Source organism: Bombina bombina, chromosome 6 (assembly GCF_027579735.1).
Source record: "Bombina bombina isolate aBomBom1 chromosome 6, aBomBom1.pri, whole genome shotgun sequence".
In the NCBI taxonomy this organism is placed as follows: Eukaryota; Metazoa; Chordata; class Amphibia; order Anura; family Bombinatoridae; genus Bombina; species Bombina bombina.
In genome coordinates, this window is record NC_069504.1 from 546,207,128 (window position 1) to 546,222,773 (window position 15,646).

Genomic DNA, 15,646 nt, shown 5'->3' on the forward strand with positions numbered 1-15,646 from the left:
ATAAGGGACATAATAATAGAGGCACTAATTCAAGTTCATACTCACAAGTCAATATCGTTAGAAATTCAAAGAGTTCAAAATAAACTGTACGGACAATGTAATGCTGCTGGACTGTATTCAACGATAGTGTATATATATATATATATATATATATATATATATATATATATATACAGTATATATACTCACAAATATAATTTTCCTTGTTAATTTTACACTTTTGAAATTAAAAACCCCCCTAAATGGCTAGGATTAATGACAATTGTGGGTTTAAAGATTACATCACAGAGTGAATGAACCCTTTTAATAGTTTGTAGTGATACAAATATAGGTAACACTCGTACAATTAACTTGTTGTGTTCCAAAACCAAAGAGATATGTGTGCATGTCTTCCTAAGAGATTTTAACAATTGAGAATTATTAGTATAGTGAGCATGTGTGTTTGTTGTGTTATTTATTTTACAAATTTGTGTTAAAGTGCTTATTATTATTATTATTTACTTTAATTGATTGAGCAGGTACTGTTTGTATCTTTTTGGTGAAATTACTTTCTAACATCATTCAATATGGCAAAAAATGGTCCTATAAATCTGCTGTTAAGTATTTAGAATCTGTATTGTGATCTGCCAAACAGGACTAGAAAGTATTTGGGATAGGGTAATTTTTTCACTAACCCAGTCATGAAAAAAGAGCGTTGCAGATAAACAATGAAAGTAGCTGATTTTTTGTGATTGTGCTGACATGGAAAAATGCCCTTTTGCAGACATTGACATCCCGATAATGACCAAACAATAAACTGTGATCAACCCTAAAATAGCTGAATAATTTTTCATGTATGTATGTATACATAAAATGTGTTTAACTGACACTATTTGATATGTCTAATTTCTTTCAAATAGGTGGTGAGAGTCCACGATTTGTTGGATATGGGATATACATTCCTACCAGGAGGAGGCAAAGTTTCCCAAACCTCAAAGCCTATAAATACCCCACCCACCTCACTCATAGCTCAGTTTAAACTTTGCCTCCTTTGGAGGTGGTTAAAGTATGATGTGCTTAAAGTGAAGGTAAACTTTGATGAATGAAAGCCCGGTTTTTAAAAATACTATTTAAAACAGGGGCACTTTCATTCATCAAAGTTTAGAAAGCAGCCGTTTTATTTAAAAACGTACCTTTCTTCTCTTTACAGCCGGAGCAGCTTCCCCCGCCCCATAGATCCTCTCTTCACACGTCAGCAATGACTAATCCGGCTTCCTCCAATCACGGCTTTCCCCCAGGGGAATCATTGTCTGAGGCCATGCCGTGATTGGAGGAAGCTGGATTAGTCATTGCTGACGTATGAAGAGAGGATCTCCGGGCGGAGGAAGCTGCTCCAGCTGTGAAGAGAAGAAAGGTAAGTTTTTAAACTTTGATGAATGAAAGTGCCAGTTTTTAATAGTATTTTTAAAAACCGAGCTTTCATTCATCAAAATTTATCTTCACTTTAAGATAGGTGCTTCAGTGTATATTGAAGTCCAGTTTTCCCCTCAGAGTAACATGATTGTCGGAGGGATGTTTGGGGAGTTTAGCCTTTAGACACCATGTTGAAAACCTCTGGAAGTCTTTCTAAGGCCCTCTGTAAATTTGGTTGCAGTAAGTCTTTTTCTGCCTCCCTTTACAGATCTACATACTCCTATCTTTACCTTTGCTGATGGGCTTTTCAGTACTGGTTGGCTGTCTGCTTAGCGTGGGCATGTGTCTACAGAAATACAGGTACGTATATATTTTTTCTTTTAAACACTGCCTTTTTATGAGCAACTTGTATAGGCTTATATTTAAGTTTATAGGCAGCCTGGGGACAAGCATTAGGATGTTTTATGGAAACAGTCAGGGTTCTGATTTGTAATTGTGATCTAATTTTTGTGTGTTATATGGAGTGTTTTAGGCTCAGATAGTAATTACGGTCTCCAGGGAATGTTTAAAAAAATTATACAAGAGCGGCTGTTGTGCCGCGCCTTTTTTTAACCCCCGGTGACGTCATAGTGCGCCGGTGCGCTTTTGTGCAGCAAAATTTTTCGCATAATTTAAATTTAAATAGTTTCTCTCTGTTTTCATTCTCACCCTCATTTTTATATAGGGGCTTTAAAAACAACAGCTAATAAGCGCTCTATGTTTATTGTTTTTAAAAGAAACAGTTATTTATTTAGAAAACTTCTTTTTAGCACAAACTTTTCCAAATCTCAAAGTTTTTTATGCAAATAAGGAATTATATTATATTTTTTCATTTTTTTGCTTTTTTACTTTGTCTGCCATAATTGAACATCTTGCTTCTGTCCCTGAAATTACCATAGAACCTGAGTCTGTTGTACACCTTTCTACCAAAGCGAAGTGTGTTTTTTGAAGAACGTCTTCAGCAAATTTATGTGACTCATGTATAGTATTTTTATCACGTCCTAACGATGTATCTATGGTTTCAAATGCTCCTTCTGTTTCAAATTCACAGATGGATACAGATGGCGTACCCCCAGCAATGAAGACATTTATTGCTGCTTCAATTCAGAAGGCCCTGACTGAAATTCCGCATTCAAATAAGCATAAGAGATCTGCCCATGTTTTACCATCTTCTAGTAAAGTATGTAATGATCAGACTATTACTGATGTATCTTCTCATAATGGTTCCTATGATTCTGAGGCTCCCCCATCTGATACAGAACCAGATAAATCTTCTTTTTTATTCAAAATTGAGCATATTTGTTCTCTTTTAAAAGAAGTTTTAGTCACTTTAGGAATTGAAGAAGCTAAACCTGAGGATATTCCTGGTAACAGGTTAAATTCTTTTTTTAAGTCTAACATTTATCTTCCAGAAATATTTCCTGTACCTAACGCAGTTTCTTATATAATTTCTAAAGAATGGTCTAAACCTGGTACTTATTTTAATCCTACTTCTAGGTTTAAAAAATTGTATCCTTTACCTGCTGCTAATTTGGAGCTATGGGAAACTATCCCTAAAGTAAATGGGGCTATTTCTTCTCTGGCTAAGCGTACTACAATTCCCTTAGAGGATAGTACTTCTTTCAAAGATCCTTTAAATAAGAAACTTGAATCTTTTATGAGAAGGACTTATTTACATACTGGTTATGTCCTTAGGCCAGCTATATCTATTGCTGACGTAGCTGCTGCCTCTACTTTTTGGCTTTCTAATCTTGCTCAACAATTTTCTTCAGATCCTGAATGCTGAAATATTCTTCATTTACTACAGGAAGCAAATATTTTTATTTGTGATGCAGTATTTGACATTATTAAGATTAATTCTAGGACTGTCTTTAGCTGTTCTTTCTAGAAGAGCTTTATGGCTCAAATCTTGGAATGCTGACATGGTCTCTAAAATGAGATTATTATCTCTTTCTTTTCAAGGAAAGAATCTTTTTGGATTCAATTATTTCTTCTATTACTGGACGTAACTCAGTTTTTCTGCCTCAAGATTATAGATCTAAAGGAAAATTTAAGGCTCCTAATCGTTTTCATAGTTTTCTAAACAAAGATCAAAAGCCTCTGGCTCTAATTGGAGACCTTCTTCCAATTGGAATAAATCAAAACAATTCAAGAAGCCTAATCCTGTCCAGAAAACAGCATGAAGGAGCGGCCCCCAACCCAGTTCTTCTGGTAGGGGGCAGATTACATTTTTTTTAAACAATTTGGTCAGAATCTGTCAAAAATCCCTGGATTCAGAGTATTATCTCTCAGGGATATCGAATTGGTTTCAAAGTCAAAACCCCAAGGGGACGGTTTTATCTAACCCATGTTCCAAAATATCCGTTAAAGGCTCAAGCTTTTCTAACATGCAGTGGCAGCTTGTGGGTTATTAAAATGGGGGTTCACAATATATAAATATATATATATAAATAAATATATATAGCTATATATCATTCTATATATATATAAATATATATAAATGTATATCTATTATAGATAATTATATATATATATATATATATACAGGGAGTGCAGAATTATTAGGCAAATTAGTATTTTGACCACATCATCCTCTTTATGCATGTTGTCTTACTCCAAGCTGTATAGGCTCGAAAGCCTACTACCAATTAAGCATATTAGGTGATGTGCATCTCTGTAATGAGAAGGGGTGTGGTCTAATGACATCAACACCCTATATCAGGTGTGCATAATTATTAGGCAACTTCCTTTCCTTTGGCAAAATGGGTCAAAAGAAGGACTTGACAGGCTCAGAAAAGTCAAAAATAGTGAGATATCTTGCAGAGGGATGCAGCACTCTTAAAATTGCAAAGCTTCTGAAGCGTGATCATCGAACAATCAAGCGTTTCATTCAAAATAGTCAACAGGGTCGCAAGAAGCGTGTGGAAAAACCAAGGTGCAAAATAACTGCCCATGAACTGAGAAAAGTCAAGCGTGCAGCTGCCAAGATGCCACTTGCCACCAGTTTGGTCATATTTCAGAGCTGCAACATCACTGGAGTGCCCAAAAGCACAAGGTGTGCAATACTCAGAGACATGGCCAAGGTAAGAAAGGCTGAAAGACGACCACCACTGAACAAGACACACAAGCTGAAACGTCAAGACCGGGCCAAGAAATATCTCAAGACTGATTTTTCTAAGGTTTTATGGACTGATGAAATGAGAGTGAGTCTTGATGGGCCAGATGGATGGGCCCGTGGCTGGATTGGTAAAGGGCAGAGAGCTCCAGTCCGACTCAGACGCCAGCAAGGTGGAGGTGGAGTACTGGTTTGGGCTGGTATCATCAAAGATGAGCTTGTGGGGCCTTTTCGGGTTGAGGATGGAGTCAAGCTCAACTCCCAGTCCTACTGCCAGTTTCTGGAAGACACCTTCTTCAAGCAGTGGTACAGGAAGAAGTCTGCATCCTTCAAGAAAAACATGATTTTCATGCAGGACAATGCTCCATCACACGCATCCAAGTACTCCACAGCGTGGCTGGCAAGAAAGGGTATAAAAGAAGAAAATCTAATGACATGGCCTCCTTGTTCACCTGATCTGAACCCCATTGAGAACCTGTGGTCCATCATCAAATGTGAGATTTACAAGGAGGGAAAACAGTACACCTCTCTGAACAGTGTCTGGGAGGCTGTGGTTGCTGCTGCACGCAATGTTGATGGTGAACAGATCAAAACACTGACAGAATCCATGGATGGCAGGCTTTTGAGTGTCCTTGCAAAGAAAGGTGGCTATATTGGTCACTGATTTGTTTTTGTTTTGTTTTTGAAAGTCAGAAATGTATATTTGTGAATGTTGAGATGTTATATTGGTTTCACTGGTAAAAATAAATAATTGAAATGGGTATATATTTGTTTTTTGTTAAGTTGCCTAATAATTATGCACAGTAATAGTCACCTGCACACACAGATATCCCCCTAAAATAGCTAAAACTAAAAACAAACTAAAAACTGCTTCCAAAAATATTCAGCTTTGATATTAATGAGTTTTTTGGGTTCATTGAGAACATGGTTGTTGTTCAATAATAAAATTAATCCTCAAAAATACAACTTGCCTAATAATTCTGCACTCCCTGTATATATATATATATACATACACACACGCATATATATATCTATACATATATATATATATATATATATATATATATATATATATATGTATATATATATATATATAGTAATCTTCAACATAGGACTGCACTCGCTGAGTTTATATAAAAAAACTTTTTAATTAGGTAACGTTTCGGAGCACGCAGACCCCTTCCTCAGACCAGGGGTCTGTGTGCTCCGAAATGTTACCTAATTAAAAAGTTTTTTATATAAACCCAGCGAGTGCAGTCCTATGTTGAAGATTACTATGATTACTAATTGATCTGGCACCCTGGTTGGCGACTATATGACATTGTGAGTGCAGATACACATGGAGGATATATATATATATATATATATATATATATATATATACACACACGCATACATATAAACAACTTTTATTTTTTTAATCTGGATCCAAAATGAATGGATTTTTTTTAATACCTAACTATCTTTTAATTGCACAAATCAAATAGATTCACCACTTGCAGGAGTTAATACAAAGAATTAAACCATAATGTAAGAATTTTTTAAAAAAAAACTTTCTAAAAAAAAAGAGCAGTACAGACAATGATTTACACACAATATTAGGCACCACACTTATCTCACAGCATCACATTTTTTATCAGAAAGGTTGAACGGCAAAAGACTGACTGATTACTAAGGGCTCAGATTCTACCAAGCACATGAATGAAAACAAACATATAGCGAGGGGGAAGACATGAATGAAAACAAACATATAGCGAGGGGGAAGACGACAGGAGCAAATCAGCAGCTTAAATAAACATGACATTCACACTCAACTGAATTTAATGTCTGCAGCCCAGACCACTTCACTCACGCATAGTTAATAAAGATGCAACAGTCCTCAGACTTGATTTATAATTCCCGCTCTAAACTGGCACGCACTTCCCCAACTAACTAAATAAAATATGCATGCTCTACCCTCCCAGACTGCCACTTTAAACATTTCATGACCGGGTTAAAAGTCTACATCGGAACAGCGTTCCGATGTAGACAAATTGAAATCACACGATCGTACAAAAGATCGCAAGATTTCAATTATGGGATCGGGTCTGGGGGGCGTCACTAAGACGCTAGGAACGCCCTCCAGACCGCGATCAAATCCTGCAAGCCTAGTAGGCTTCAGGACAGCCGTTTGCGATGACGTTGTATTCCGTCATAATGGCTTTAAAGCCCAGTGCCGTTGTGACGGAATACAACGGCATAAAAAGGCTAAAAAAAATAAATAGATAAATAAAAAAAAGTAAACAGTGTGTCTGGGGCCTATTTAGGGAAGTGGGCCTGGAGCTGTAGCTCCTCTGGCCCCTACGTTAATCCGGCCCTGAAGTTTGGCTGTTTTTTTTTTTCTTTCAAAATGGAAACTATAAGGACTATTCTGCCTTTTGTTCAGCAAGGTCATTATATTTGTCCACAACCGACTTACAGGATGCTTATCTTCACATCCCTATTCATTCAGATCATTTTTAATTTCTGAGATTCTCTTTTCTAGAAAAGCATTTTCAGTTTGTTGCTCTTTCCTTTGGCCTAGCAACAGCACCAAGAATATTTTCAAAGGTTCTCGGTGCCCTTCTATCTGTAATCAGAGAGCAGGGTATTGCAGTGTTTCCCTATTTGGACGATATCTTGGTTCTAGCTCAATCTTTTCATTTAGCAGAATCTCACACGACTCAACTATTGTTGTTTCTTCAAAATCATGGTTGGAGGATCAATTTTCAAAATAGTTTTTTGATTACTCAGACAAAAGTCACTTATTTTGGATTCCAAATAGACTCAGTGTCCATGACTCTTTCTCTAACAGAAAAGAGACGAATAAAGTTAGTTTCAGCTTGTCTGAACCTTCAGTCTCTATCATACCCTTCAGTGGCTATGTGCATGGAAATCTTAGGCCTAATGATTGCAGCATCGGACGCAATCCCCTTTGCTCGTTTTCATATGATACCACTTCAACTTTGAATGTTGCGCCAGTAGTGCAAGGACTATACTCTAATATCACAACTAATATTCTTAGATCCCAACACTCGTTTTTCTCTGACGTGGTGGCTAAACCACCAATTTCTTCAAGGGGCTTCCTCTGTTTGCCTTACCTGGCCTGTGATCACAACAGACAACAGATGCAAGTCTTATGGGTTGGGGAGCCATATGGGGGTCCCTAACAGCACAGGAAGTTTGGAATGTTCAGGAAACAAAGATTCCTATCAATATCTTAGAACTCTGTGCTCTTTTCAAAGCTCTTTAAGCTTGGCCTCTTTTGAAGAACGAACCGTATCTTTTTTTTCAAATTGACAATATCACAACGGTGGCTTATGTCAATCACCAAGAGGGAACTCGAATTTACCTAGCCATGAAAGAAGTATCCCGGATACTTTCTTGGGCAGAGACCAATTCCTGTCCAATCACTGCGATTCACATCCCAGGTGTGGACAACTGGGAGGCAGATTATCTTAGCCGTTACTTCTTGGCTATATGTTAAACTGAGATATGAGTGAGGTGGGTGGGGTATTTATAGGCTTTGAGGTTTACGAAACTTTGCCTCCTCCTGGTAGGAATGTATATCTTATATGTAACAAATCGTGGACTCTCGTCACCATGAAAGAAATTAATTTATCAAGTAAGTTCTTACATAAAAAAATGGTTTTATCAGTGATCTTTCAAGGAAATCTGCTACTCCATTGAGATTGCTTAAACCAGGCTAAAGAACCAAGCATAATCCCTTTATGAGGCCAGGTCCTAAATAAATCACTTAGGGTCAGATTACGAGTGGTGCTTTAACAATTATGTGTGAGTGAAAAGGGGTTTATTGCGGGTGTTTGACGCTCGTATTACAAGTTGAAAATAAACGCAAATTTGTGAGCGCAATTGCAGTTTACACTAGAATGAACACCACGTCCTCACAGCTCTGGTTAACTGTTCCATGAAACAAAAGTGTCACAAAACACATCAAAAATACATTACAAAGTACAGTAACAATCTTAATAACACTAATAAAAATTATTAATAAAAAATATTGCACAAAAAGTTATCAGGGCTCAAAGAATCACTCTATCTAACCTTCAGAAGGAAGGTGAGAGTTCCATTACCAATGCTCAAACTAACAGAGTAAAGGGAATGAAACCGCCATCAAAATTCTATCCCATACACAGTAGGGGTAGCATAGTCGAGAGCTTAAAACTCTTTCGGAATCACCAAAGAAATCAAGAAATAACCTCAATAGGGATGAGATAGAGGCTATTAAACAATTGGCAAGTAACCCAAACATTGTTGTCCGCAATGCGGACAAAGGTGGTTCTGTAGTGGTCCTTGATAAGGATCAATACATTAATGAGGCAATTCGTCAACTGGAGGATAGTAACTCTTATAGTATATTGTCATCCAATCCCACTATTCGTTTTCAAAAAGAACTTGGGCACCTCCTGGATGATGGTTTGGAAGAAGGGTTTCTTGACCCTGATACTGTGAATTATCTTTATGTTACAAATCCTGTAACACCTGCCTTCCACCATCTCCCGAAGGTGCACAAGTCCTTAACCAATGTCAGAGGCCACCCCATAGTCAGCGGCATAGGATCGCTTTTTGAACATCTGTCTCAATGGTTGGACATGATTCTACAACCATTTGTAGAAGCACTTCCCAGCTACCTTAGAGACACGAAACATCTGGTCAATTTAATGAGAGATCTGGAATGGAAGTCTGATATCTACAGGTGGGCAACTATAGATGTTATAGCACTATATTCCTCCATCCCTCATGATAGAGGGATGGAGGCGGTTGCCTTCTTTCTGAGGGAATGGTCAGATCTCTCCTGTGAATTTCAGACTTACATTCTTCGTGTCCTTAGGTTCCTTTTAACACACAATTTCTTTGAATTTAAGAACGTCTTCTATCTCCAGAGATGTGGGGCAGCTATGGGGGCCAAGTTTGCCCCCTCCTATGCCAACCTGTTTATGGGTTGGTGGGAGCTGTCCCACATCTTTGGAGAGAGAAATGAGTTCAAGCACAACATTACATTTTATCGTCGTTTCATAGACGATTTGATTATTGTCTGGGAAGGTGATATAAGTGAGCTGACATTATTTGTCAATAATCTTAATACCAACGATGTGGGTATACAATTTACTTTTGAAACACATCAGAAATGTATCAATTATATTGATATAACACTAAGTGGTACAGAGTGGGGCCAAGTCAACACCAGTCTCTACAGGAAACCCATTTCGGGCAATTCCGTATTACATGCCACTAGCTGTCATCCTAAATTTGTACCTTACGCAATTGCGAAGGGACAGCTCATCAGGGCTAAGCGGAATTGCTCGGATGAGGCTGACTGTAAGGTACAAATGGATGATGTCTGTAACCGACTTAAGAGAAGGGGCTACCCACGTAAAGCTATTCATAGAGCTTATGGGGAGGTCTCTAGATTGAACAGAATTGAGTTACTAAAGGATAAACCTAAGAAAACAACTACTGTTGCCAATAATGGAGTAACATTTGTAATAGACTACAGTGCTCAATATGAGCAAGTGGTCAATATTGTTAAACACCATTTTAACATGCTCATTGCTGACAACAGATTAGTTGATTGTGTACAAGAAGGATTAAGATGTTCCTATCGCAGAAATCGCACTCTAGGCAACATACTATCTCCCACAGTTCTTAAAAAACCTTTGTTCTCAGGTAGTGCCTGGTTAACTAGCAAGGGGTCCTACAGATGTGGGAGCTCCAGATGTGGAGCTTGTGAATACCTCATTGTATCTGACCACTTCAGGTCTACTGTAACTGGTAAAACTTATGAGATAAATTTTTGTCTCAATTGCACATCTGAGTTTGTTATCTATTGCGTAACATACACTAAATGTGGAAAACAGTATGTTGGTCTCACCACTAGAGACATAAGGTCCAGGGTGAGAGAACATCTCTCCACTATACGTGTGGGAAAATCTACCACACCTTTGGTAAATCATTTTGCCAAATTCCACAAACAGGATTTGTCCTGCTTCTCATGGCAACCTATCGATATGATACCTCGACCACGTAGAGGGGGTGACAGAGAGATCCTGTTAAACAAAAGAGAAATGCTGTGGATTTTTAAACTTGAAACCAAAGTACCTAAAGGTTTGAACTCTGAATTCGATCTTATTAATTATTGGGAATGATATGGTTGTTACCATCCCATCTATTTTGGGTCTTTGGTTTCCCCACAGTATGTTCTGAACAACAGGTCACTGTCTATATCCCTATTTCCCTCTACTGATATGGTGTATGATAGTATAATAACGCACATGAATGGCTATGTACAGTTCCCTCTCTATCTATATATATGTTTCTAACCTGTTAGATCTAATTGTTCTATATGTATGAGATATTTATCCATACATTTATGCATATTAATATATTACTAGACATTTCTGACGTGTATATATATCTACATATTCTTTTATAAAGCTTGTTATTTTGAGTTAATGATATTGTTCCACTTCGATATGCTTCATTGCTTCTAAAGTGGTGTACATGAATGTCTTTTTCATACTAGTTGTGTACAGTGTTTAGTGTCATCCATATTACTATTTTTATGTATCAATATACATAGAATACCTATAGTGTAAAAATAACGTATGAACAATCTAGTCATGTACGGACACTACTTCATTATACATGCATGTTTAGTAAATATTAACATAATATGCCTATAATGTTCCTATTTCATTTAACTATTGGCATATGTATTATGGAATTGATCTACTTACATTTAATCTATATTCCTGTATTTGTTTGCAGTGTGTTACATTTGCATTATAATCTATCAATTACTTTGTTCTGTCCTGGACATGTAATAGTTACACCTTGTGGGCGTGTTTGGTTTATTAACATGTCCTTCAATTTTTAACCAATGAAATTTAACAGAATTGTGTATAAATTATACACCTGGGACTGGCAAACTATGCTATGACTACGGCATAATGCCGAAACGCGTAAGCCTGCCAGCCCCAAGGTGTTCATGACTCTCAAAGGATGTCTCCTTGATCCTGTTTTTATATTTTTTGAATAAACACTACGTTTTATTTTTACAGCTGGTTTGCTCTCTCTTTGTTTATTGGCACTATATCTTTAGTCTGTTTGAGCACCGGCACCTGCCTGAACTTTATCCTGTACACCATTTCTACGCTAATATCCGTGACCGGACACCAGTGAGTGCTATGGATTCTACACGCAGCCTGTGTTACCTTTTGGCTCCCGATACAGGAGCGCACTGATTGGCAGTTCATCCACTACGACATAGTCGTCTGCTTGTGCCTGATAGGCTCTACCCGCGGAAGTATCCAGGAGGAGGGCGGGACCAGAGCGGCATCGAGCGAGGACGCCAAACTGCGGTAAAATCAAGTTTACAGCGAGTAACACGAGAAGGGCCCCATACTTTACAGCGGTATCGAATGTGACCTCAACACAGTGTAAGTCTTTTGGGACTCTGCTTTTGGTGGTGAGACACCCATTCAAAGTTATTACCGAATAAGACTTTTTATATGTTTTGCTATCGTAGCACTAGGATCCTGTGTTGTGAAATGATGATTTATGACCGCTTGTGAAATGACTCTGATGTCACTGGGTCACACTACAAATCAAGCTATAAGCTTTTGGTGTACGCCTTGTGAGCTATAAGGACTTGTTCAGTATTGGCGTTGATTTTCCCCATTTTCTTCTTTGGTTGTTCTCAAAGATATGATGTCTCAGGTAAGGCAAGGGGCTTTAACATTGAGATACATACATATACATGTCTAAATATTTATATGTATGTAGATATATATATATATATATGTACAGATGTATTTATATGTGTATATATGTATTTACAGACATATACACACATAAATAGACATGTATACAATATAGACATATATATATATATAACAGAAGAGGAAAGGGCGCACAGCAAAAAAGTCCTTCCTAGTGTAGTATATCAGATAACTTGAAAGTTATTCAAAACAGTGTAGCCAAATGAACACTCACGTGCAACACAGCTCTTATGAGGTATGGATAAAGCACTGTGTGGCATATAGCCACTGTAGATCTCAGCTCCGTTTCCCTCAGGCACCCAGTCATTCTTTTCTTGCAGGTATAGTACTCACCTCTCAACAGAAGATTAACCGTTTCAGAAGGGAGGGCAAAATCCAAGGCTATCCCTTCTTACCACCTTCATATGAGAGCTATCACAGCTGCAGTGAGAGCTAAGAGCAGAACATCCCAGTAATGTACTCCCAATCTGCCTAGTGAGAGCGGTGGATGGATCATTTTTGCCCACAATAAAGATGGATTCAGGCGTAATGGCCAAGTACTAGATAGTGACGCAAGCAGGATATAAATAAGAGGACTGGGGGGGTGTTCCCTACCTCTGAAGCGACCAATAGCGTCGTGAAACGCATCATGCCACGCCCCCTCACTAGCTCAGATACTCAGTGCTACGGCACACCTCTGTCTTCTCTCATTTACTGTTGGAGAGTTTTTAATGAGTGTTCGTCTGTCACACTATACTATCAATAGTATTTTTAACATTTGTTTTATGTTATATGTTTAATAAATCGTTCCTTTAACAAAGCCGTTTCTTGCCCAGTATTTCTCTCCCTGTTTGGGTGCATATAGATACACTCTGCAAAGATTTATCTCTCCCTCTCAAAACGGTTCAGCTTCTGTTGGGGAGGTGAGGATTGGATCTGGAAAAAGAGAGCGACTGCTGGGAAAGCAAGGAGATCTGGTCTGCACTCCCTAGAGGCTTTATGCCCTCTGGTGCTGATTCCATGCCTCATAGGAGTTGAGGTTGAAAAACGTGAGTGTCCATTTGGCATTTTTCCTTCTCTTACATTCAAGTTCATCCTACAAACTAAACCAGAGAGGACTTTTTTGCTGCGTGCCCTTCCCTCTTCTGTTCTATATATATATGTGTGTGTGTGTGTGTATGCATTAGAGCACTTTGCAGTTAAGTAGATGAAAACATGTAACAGAATATTTATACAATATTCATTTACTGTGTATTTATTGTAAATATTTCACATTCTAATGTTTTGCACATATGGGAATAGGGAATATGCTCCAAGTATTTATAAATAGATATTCCTATTGGAATGTGAAAAATTAATATTTTCATGTCGGGTTAACGCACTTGAGAATAGGCAATCGGGTTTGCACGCAAGTAGGGTGTTTTTTTTCACTTTTTTGCTCAATTGAATTCTATGGGGGAATACCTTATTGTGCATGCGATATTCTAAGTTTGGCTTTTTACATGCATCAGGGTAGTGCGTGAGCGAAACCAGTTTACTTTCAACTTGTAACACGAGAGCACTAAATGATGCACACAAAAAGCTTACATCTAGAGAAGTTAGCACTCAAGCGGAGAGTTAAATACCGCTTCACTTATTATCTGGCCCTTAATTGGGTGAGCTCATCACATTATTAGCTGGCTAAGATCTAAAGTGAAGATTGAGTACTGCAAGTTTCACTTTTTTTAATACTGGAGGGAAACCAAGATAGTGAAAGGGCTGTGGGGTTATACCTTAGGTTGGTGTCAATAAGAACACAAAATGAAAGTTTCACTCTGGGAACAGTCCAAAGTGGCTCCAGATAAAAATAAAGCTGGTTATTGGATCATATGTATACATGCCTGCTCTTGATGGGTTCATCAGCCATTTTCTTATTTTGAGCGGCATGAAAAAAACTGCTTTGACTATATACTAGATTAAAAATCATTTGGATAGCCAAACATAAAAAACAATGGTATAATATGCTGCAACCCACAATTCAAAATCACACTATGGCAGTCAGTGGCATGCCTACCTAGGGGGCCACCTATGACCTTTCCACAGATGCAGGTCTTGTAGCAGAAACAACATGGCTTGCAATTTTGGGTTTTGCATATGAGGCTCCATGATATACTCTATACTTCCTACACTGGTGTAAATCAAATTGCATTGCACTCTGGCCTCACATTTAAGGCTTTTCACCAGTCCTGTGATCTGGAACTATAATTCAAATATACATACACTTTTTATTGTTGGTGCTTTTGCAAGTTTGAGTAGAGAATCTGACCCCAGAGAATTAAGCCTACCAGCTAATTTGCAGTTTGAATATCACATTCGTTACTGTGATTTTCAAATCTGGCCAGCCAACAATATGATAGATAGATTGCGAGGGTCAAAGTTCTTGATTTACACTTTGTTCACAAACAAGTCTCTTCTATTGATGTTGACACTTTTTTTTATAGCTATCTTGATAAAGAGACATTTTCCGTCTGTTACCTACAACGAACCATTCATTGTTATAACAAGTGTTGCGAAATGTGCCTGCATCAGTAGAAGTACAGTATACTGCTATTTGGACAAAGGCAGTGCTGAGGGGATTTTGAACCTCAACATTTTTTTCCAGTGCGTTTTGCAAGCTCTATTACCAAATTAAACACAGTACGACTAAATTATTCAGGATGCTAAAATAAAGCGTTCAGTTCCCCCACAAAAGAGTCTAAACTTAGCACGCAGCACCAGTTTGAACGCTCCCGCCCAGGTGACGCGGTGCCTGCAAGGGCCGGGCTAATGACGCAGGAGGCGGTGGCTGCTCGCTTTCCTCTGCCTTTCTCCTCCCTCAGCAGTCAGTCCGGGTACATGGCGACTGCGGCAAAGATCAGGAGACAAGACGTAGAACAGACTGGGAGGAAGAGCGAAGCCTCCTTTGTTTTACGCTTGTGTTTCCATCACTCCATATTATGAACCTGCCCAGACCAGTAAGTAATCTGTGTTCCAGCAATGCTGGCTGTGTCCTCTATAACCGGTTGTGTGATGTGCCGGCTGTGTCCATTGTGTGACTGACAACGTCGTGATAACTTAACAAAGAATGACCCCCATTGCAAGTCTCTGTTCGCGACTCATTCACCAACGTGCAGCCCTTTCTTACGCTGGTTGCTCCTGTAGTTTCCTCGTAAGCTTTTTGTCTAACGGGGACCGACGACATTGTCCCTTTTTCTTTCGTTTCGGGATGTACCAAGCCACCTGTGTTCTCAGCTTCATTTTGTGTGCATCGCATCTCTCTGCC

At 38.4% G+C, this 15,646-nt stretch overlaps 1 protein-coding gene across 2 annotated transcripts in view; it reads left to right on the forward strand.

Moving 5' to 3' along the window:
- MAPK6 (mitogen-activated protein kinase 6) overlaps window positions 1-15,646 on the forward strand; it is a 134,533-nt gene that overhangs the window by 70,124 nt on the left and 48,763 nt on the right. Inside the window, exon 1 of one of the 2 annotated variants that reach the window (XM_053717479.1) lies at window positions 15,185-15,338. The exons of the other annotated variant lie outside the window; for it this stretch is intronic. The gene's annotated coding sequence lies outside the window, so the exon portion shown is untranslated. Of the gene's footprint in view, window positions 1-15,184; window positions 15,339-15,646 lie in introns of those variants that run through there. 2 annotated transcript variants of the gene reach the window in all.